At 36.6% G+C, this 8,309-nt stretch overlaps 1 non-coding gene across 1 annotated transcript; it reads right to left on the bottom strand.

The window, feature by feature from the left end:
* On the bottom strand, positions 1-72 carry Trnam-cau (transfer RNA methionine (anticodon CAU)). Its single transcript has one exon. It is a non-coding gene; the product is annotated as a tRNA-Met (tRNA).
* Between the last annotated feature and the right edge of the window lie 8,237 nt (positions 73-8,309).

Below are 8,309 nucleotides of genomic sequence, written 5' to 3'. Positions count from 1 at the left end.
TAGCAGAGCGTGGTTTCGATCCACGGACCTCTGGGTTATGGGCCCAGCACGCTTCCACTGCGCCACTCTGCTCGCCGTGGTCGTAACGGTTTTATTGTTAAAATTATCAGTAAACATTTATTTACATTGCTAGTCATAATGTATTTCGTACTGTGGCTATTCTCACAGCACATTAATGATTTTCAGAGACAGAAACCGTCTGACGTCCCGACCTGACGTACAGTCGGTCGAAGATAAAACACACAATTAGTTCCTATACAGCACTTATAAAATTAATTTTCATGAACCGTACCTCAAATTATATATATATATATATATATATATATATATATATATATACAGAGGGGGGAGAGAGAGAGAGAGACAACAAACGCGATAGTTAGCAAGTATGAATTAAATCCTCCGACGTTAAACACGATCACTTACAAAACCTACAGTCATTTAAAACTGATTTCACAACGGAATCACAAAACCAAAACCAAATATAGTGAGTAAAGATATGTACTTGGTCTTCTGCTATAGACAAAAAAATAACGAATATTTACATCTGTGTACATAAAACTTGTACATAAAGTTGGCCTGCGGGTTGGTAAATCTGCGCTGACAAGGAAGCAGGTTCGTTACGTCATGTGACGTGAGTATTATTATCACCGTATTGGCAAAGCGTCGCTTTATGCTGGAGTCACATTTAGCGATGCGTTGTTTGCAACATTTTTTTTTTTTAACCAATCACGCTGGACACACATGTGACATCAGCGCGAGATAAATGGCGAACGCGACAGGTTACCTGATTAAAAAATTTTCTTTACCCATCGCATTGCTGGCGCGACGTTACTGCAAAGAGCATCAGAATTTAGTTTTAGAAAGTTCTTTAAACGATTGGATTTTTATTCGTGTATTGTAAAGGTGTTTCTTTTTCTACTGAGATGTGTACACTTAAGTGATATTTACAACTGAATATTAATATTTTTACTAAAAATATTTCTCTCCAGCTTGTCGATTTAAAAAAAAATCTGCAAGCATTTAAGTCTGACGCAGGTAAGGTGCGTGCGTAACGATAAACAAGGTTTTTTACTTTATTTAATTTTTAATCTTTGTTCGTCCCACGGGTGATAACTGCATGTTCACATAAACGCGAGATTTTGCTTTTGTTTCACATATTTCACGTCACGCCGTCGCACTCTTGTGATTTCAGCATTATGAGTCAGTAATTCGCCCTTAGTGAGCGCTAAAATAAGTCAACGAGCAATTTCGAAAGCAGCACCGCGTAAATTTCCCTTAAAAGGGTACGTTCAGTTTCAGGTCATTATTCTTTATTTACGTTTAACACGGTAAAGTTTAGACATTTTGAGTGCCCAAACTTTAATGAAATAAAAAAATATATGCATACTTTTTGCAAAACGAGCTAAAAAATTAAAATTTGTATCACTTTTGTGTATTATGAATAAGGAGAAACCAATGGGGAAAAAATGGAAATGTTCGGGTTTCAAGACAAAGCTAAAGGCTACTGCTAAATATGATTTAAATTATTTCATAAAAAGTTATTTTATTTAGCCTTAAAAATCATTAAATTTTTAGGATCTTAAAAGGTTTCCAGTTTTCCATTTAATTTTATTCTACTTATCCATTATTACGAAAACGTCAAAGCTAAAACTTTGGCAGGATATTGTGCAAAAAGTATTCATTTTGTGAAATCTAAGCCCATGAAAAAATCAGCAAGGAAAACCGTGTGGAATGTTAATATAATGTAATGGGATATACTCTCTTAAACTTCTCGCCGATGTTCTTGTAGCTTCGAACTGTTTCACGTGGCGTCGAAACATCATGAACCTGAACGGATGCACTTCTTAAGACGAAGGCCATACAGTCCATGCAATTCTCTCTCGTGGTAACGCTTTAGAAGTGTGTGGGTACATCCCATTTTAGAAAAAAAAATAATTGCATGGAGCAATTTATTTTCATTTTATTGATGGATCGCTTTTTCTTGAGGTAAGAGATGACGAAGTAAATGTTTTTAACTAGGTACTTTCGTGTCTGTGCCCACATTTGATGAACTACTAGACTACAGATTACACAATATACCAAATTAATTAACTGCTTTGATCAAGATGTGAGTAGATCAACATCTAGCCTATTTATTATGAAGTCATTTACAGATACCGACACCCAGAGATAACTCAGGCCGAACTAGGAGACGCTTGCTCTGCGGATCTGAAGGAAAGTCTTCAGGGGCTGCCGGTCCGACCTTGAGGACACCAGCCACGTTGCTAAATATTTTCAACTTAAACTTACGGATAACAGCCGTTACAAATTATCCAGTGACCTTCGTAGATCTTTGAAAGTTTGCGGGTATTTTTTCACGTTCTTTAAATGTGAATTAACTATAATAATCTTATTTTATCAACAAAAATTAAAACAATTGGTTGTCTGTAAAGTCTGTTTACGGACATAGTTTAACGTGACGTCATAACAGAACATTGATGAAATGATTGCATACTTTTATGGATAAAATTGAATCATTTTTATTTTAATAATAACAGAATAAATACTTGAAATTATACTAGTAATGAGATTTTTAAAATGAAAGAATAATTAACATTTATTGCTGAAATTGTTATTGTAATGAGCAATGAAAACCACATTAACTTTTCACTTCACTTCATAAACAGTCGACGAAACAGTTTACGTGTAGATGACTTGTAATTAATTTTAAAAACTGGCGTTTAGCTATAAAGTTTAAATATAATTATGAACAAGTTTTCATATAAATAATTCGTAATCAAATACATATAATCAATTATATGAATCACCTTAATTTTTTAGTCAATGGTAACATAACCTATTATTACTGCACTCGCCGACAGCGTAACGGAACACAGCGTAACGAAACAATGAGCGTAACGGGACACAGCGTAACGGAACAATGAGCCTAACAGGACACAACGTAACGGAACAATGTGCGTAACGGGAAACTTTTTTCGTGCTTGCAGCCGGCGTTCATCGATTTATTAGACGTTGTCACGTCAAAAAGAAAAAATAACGAGTTACGCCTTTTCTTCCATGTGCGATTGTCGTGTTTTCAACAGAACAAATAATTCGGAAGTCGGAATAGGGAGAAGATTTCGCCATGGGTGTAGATACTTGAGAAAGGTTGGGAGGGGGTGGGGAGGGGGCCGGGTTTCCTTGGAACTAAGAAGCCCCTCACTGAGGGGGGTCCACTTACGCTTTCAAGAGCGTGACTTTGAAACGAATTTGATGGCATAACTATGTGGTATGGAAATTTTCTTTATATTTTTAAGTTTTATGTTTACTGCAAGAATTTTGTGGAGGAAATATCGAAATTAGATCATGTAAATAGTATAAAGAAATTTAATGAATTGTTATATTTCCTCAAACTACCTGATGTTATAGCTGTAAGATAGGAAATTGTGTGTGTGTTATATTCAGCAAAGAAGCTATTAACAATGCACTCACATAAAGAACGCTTATTAAAAATTTAATTAGGTACTTGTATGAGTCTCAATAACAAACATAAAACAATAAATAAAATATTGATATGTAAATGCAAAATGTTACATTCATTACCATTTTTTTTTATTAATGCTGTTAACACATATGATATGCATAAGTATAAAAACAATAGTTGCTGTTCATAACGGAAAAATTTCGAACTAAATACTTTAAGTAACTGTTTTAAGTGAAAGTTAATATTTAAATATTTTGAGACTATGATATTTTGCTGAACGATTCAAGTATTCAACTGAACTAGACCTACTATGCTCAAAATGGTCTTAGAGTGACTATCTGCCTCGAGTATTCCACACAACTCAAGAGTAATTTTATGTTGCTTAGCTCAAGGAGTATAAATGAAGATTTTTAGAGTTGAGGACGTCTGGACTTGTCCATCGGTGATTCGGGATGTCTGGAAAGAAGATAAGGAATTAAGTGTTATCCTCCTTTGGGTTGGCCGAAAATTCCTAAAATGGGATTGGTCTGACCAACGATGACCTCAGGAAACAACTCAACTCTGGAGAATTCGCGAGACACTTAACATCGGCCATCACCATATACACCATAACCGTGACTGACTACCTAAGCCTGATCAATAATGTAATCCAGACGTCCACGACTTGGACTCGAGATGAAATGTAGTTATAATCGCGGGCTTCGCGCGTCTTGCTGTCCCCAACGCGGGATCCCCCCCCCCCCTCGCACGGGAGACGCCCTGCCACGTCCAACGCCTGGACTCGACGTTCCATTTCTGTGTCTGATCATAGAAGAAAAAACTTATTTTCGAGGAAGAGCCTATGATGTACATTCTGTATTGCACAGACCCGAACAAGCCCGAATATCTACCTTCGGCCAACTTCATCAGTTTTTTTTGTTTATAAATTTACAAAATTGTGGAAGGTTGGTTACGTTAGGTTAGTATAGCTACATTAAAAATACTTTCAAATCATTTTAATGCCGACGTTGGCCTGTGCAATACAGAATGTGCATCGTAGGCTTCCCCTTTTCGAGTTCATTCGCTGGCCAAGGAACAACCATACTAAGTGAAATTGTGGAAGAGTTGCGAGCTCATTAAAGGTATAAGTGAATATAATGAAAAATGTGAATTGATGCATAGCATAGCTAAAAACGGAATATAAATCAGACAAGAAAAATATGTAGAGAAACGAAAAAAAAGATAAATAGAATCAAAATAGAAACCTCTAGATTAAACATATCTGGCTAAGTGCTGAGTATCTCAAATACACAAACTCAATACTGTGACAACGTAAAATTGACAAGTTAACATATTTTGAGATCGAAACTAACATTGGTTTATGAAATACTTATAGTAAAAATAACCGGGTAAACATGTCCAGTGTTTACAACGTAGGCCAAAATACGGGCAGTAAACAACATTCAAGCCCGTATTTGGAGATGGATTGTCGGTAAACCCCGCGTTGAAAACTCTCTGGCCGCGCGAATATCTGGCTTCCGAGATAGAAAAAAAAATAATTCGTTTACTGTAGGTAAAATGTTCGTTGAAAGGCCCGCGGATTTTACTGTAATTTCTAACTGCGCAGCTCAGCACGCGTCAGGCAAACAAACTGCCACCTGGTGGAAGTTTTCCAATACAACGTCGCAGACACGTGTTCGCGAGAGGAATTGGCACGCGAAAATTTCACGCCCGTCGAAAAAAAAAAGAAGAAGAGGATAAGTAGCACCTGGACGGTGGGTAGTGAATGGAGGGGGGGGGGGGGGGATAGCAAGAGCGCGGTAATTGCGGAGACATACTCGCGCGCCGCCGATCATTGTATGGAAGGGAGGCGGCAGGATCGCCGGGGGCGACTTTCGAATCTCCCGCGCGCGCGGTGGTTAGTTGACGGGCAGCTGTCGCGTCGACCCCCGGGGAGAGAGAGAGACAGAGAGAGAGAGAAAGAGAGAGATAAACGAGGCGGTCGGCAGAAGTGAAAACGCAGCGGGTCTTTTGTCGTGTGCGCGTGGAACACAGAGAAGTTTTCACCAGGGTCATCTGGAGACCCATTACGGTATACCCGCAAGGTAGCGGTCGCTTCCCAAACACTAAACCAATGGATCCACTGTGAGTGCATCGTAGTGGTCGCCGTCGAACTCTCACAGGTGATGCCGATGTATCCCTACATGCGTCCACTAAACTCTAGATTTCTAGGGATGTGACACTCGCATCCACTGATGCGTCCCTACATCCATAATCTTCGGAATCGTGTTTTATTTTGTTTTCATGTAATATTACTAAAGATTTTTGGCATAAGGTTTGTCTGTAACGTAATAAGAGGAAGTTATAACTCAAATAAAGACAGATTAAAACGTTAATAAAATACGTTAGAACAAAGAGGCATTTAAAGCTAAATATAAATATTTTTAGTATATTAGTATTACTGGCAAAATTTTTAATTATATTAATTACATATAACATCCTCGAAATTTTTTAATTGTTGGTTGTTATTTACGTTTGGGTAATATTCGTATACATTATGACTCAAAATAACTACGTGCGCATTAGTACGATCAAATATCAAAATAAACGCAGTAAAAGTATTTGGGTACCATCCATCCCTTAGACATTGTGGCTTCATTTTCTAAGGGATCTAGGAATGTGTGTGCTGTGAACGCTTCCCTATGTATTTTGAAACTGCCAGATTTCCGAAACTACAGCAGTAAATTCATAAAGGTTTAGAAAACAATTATAAATGTTAAAAGGAAATTTGAGCATTGTATTTATTATATGCCTGAACGGCGCGACATTAATCTCGGCCAGGCTGGGAGACGCTCAGGTATCTTCGGTGCTCGACAGCCGTCGGTCTTTGGTGCTTATTTGCGTTTTCACTTCTGCTGACCGCCTCGTTTATTCTCTCCCTCTCTCTCTATTCCTCTCTCTCTCTCTTGCTTTAGGGGCACGGTCAGCTGAAGGAAGAATATTCTCTTTTGCTGGGAGAAATGTGACAGCTGCCCGTCAACTTACATCCGACTTGTTTAGACTTTATTGGGAATGAAAAAAATAATCAGTGGCTGTTTAGGTTTTTTGAGGTTTATCTTGACGATTATTGGAAATAAAAATTAATATAATAATAAATTAAGAAAAAGACAAGATTTTAAAAAAATTATGTCCATCGTAATTTCCAGGTGTAAATGGCGTGAATGTTACTGAACTAGCGTAATTATTTTTATAGAAATTATTCTTTAACAGAATTAAAATAGTTATTCTAAAGATTTTCCAACTTCTTAAGGTAACTTTAATGTGAAAAAAAAATCAAATGAGCTCAACATTTTTAATACTGGTTTCAAACGTGTCCTCTTATTTTACAAAGCGTTTTCTTTCTATAATACAGGAATATTTGATTTATTTGAACAATCAAAATTGGCCTACTCTTATAAAAAAATATTGCTGTGTTCACATAAAGCCTATGGGAAATAAATATCAGAGTTTCGAAATCATGTTTTAAAAATTTCAGAATATAGAATTTGTTGTTCCAAGAAATGTATTTATAAACTTCTTTGTAACACATTATTCTTATTTTTCAATTTGTATAACCACGGTGTCTTATCCATCTGCGTAAAGACAAGGTATATTTTTTCAGCTATCAGAAATGAAATTGATGTTTAGCCTCATACGTAACCGAATTAGACAACAGTATCCTAAACTGTCAAACACATTTTGCCAATCGGTGCCCAAGAGACGAATTGGCCAGTCGGAAGATCCGACCAATGCGAAGTCATCAACCGCATAAAGTGACCAATCAAATTAAACGATGACATTCAAGATGGTTCTGTATTCTTCTAGACTTTGACTGTATCTATGCAGAATGGGTCAGAATTTAACCGTCAAACTACACCAATAGGTTCATCAAGAAAAATAAGACTAAAAAATATATACGACGTATGTTATAAATCACTTCCCGTGTGCTTTTTTGTAAGTAACAAAAATTAGAGAGGTAAAAATATGACGGTTTCGGGTGCCTAGGTTTCGTTTGTGCAGTGTAAGGTGAAGCATAGTTGAAAGATAATTATGTTTTTTATTTAATTTTTTTAATTTTTTTTAACTTTCTCTGAGATGGGAATATAACATTTTATCGCTGCGAATAAGAGCTGCCGAACCAATCTACACATGTTGTTCTCGGAAGATTTGAATTAGTGCGCGAAAGCATTTTAGCTTATGAGTTGTTTCTATTTATGTTTTCAATTTTATTTTTCGTAATAAAACTACAGCTTAAGTTTTTCGATCGAATTCTGACTCACACTGTGTATTGTTTTTTTCTGTGCTCTTTATCGAGGAACATTAATACCTTTTCTTGACATATGGTGCGTGTTTATAAGTTGAAAAAAAATTAGACTTTTACTCCCTGAGACAGTAAAATTACGAACCAGACCGAGGAGAATGGAGTTGTCATTTGGGCAATTGTGACTGTTCTGTTCGGACCTCTCCCTTTAGCGTCAGATCTGACCCAGCATTCGAAATATTACAAACCGGGCTGAAAGACCCCATACGTTGATTCAGATTGACACAAACTTTTACTTTTACTCACGAAAAATAACTTTCGACTTTAAAAGACATTTCGGTGACTTCATCTCCTTCTCGTCAGATCGTCTGGTTGGATGCACTGTACGTCTACCAAACTCATCACTTCTCCAATCCATGAATCATCACATTTTTAATGTTGATAATTACACATTTACAATAACCTGTCAGTTTACTGCCAAAAAATATTAGTTTATGCTTTATTTAAACTGTTCTGTGGTCTTTAGAAAGTTTAAAAAAATTGCAACAATTTTTTTTAACCCCA

Source organism: Bacillus rossius, chromosome 1 (assembly GCF_032445375.1).
Source record: "Bacillus rossius redtenbacheri isolate Brsri chromosome 1, Brsri_v3, whole genome shotgun sequence".
NCBI classification, from domain to species: domain Eukaryota; kingdom Metazoa; phylum Arthropoda; class Insecta; order Phasmatodea; family Bacillidae; genus Bacillus; species Bacillus rossius.
Note: the sequence above shows the minus strand (reverse complement) of the source record. Positions and strands in the feature narration are given on the sequence as shown.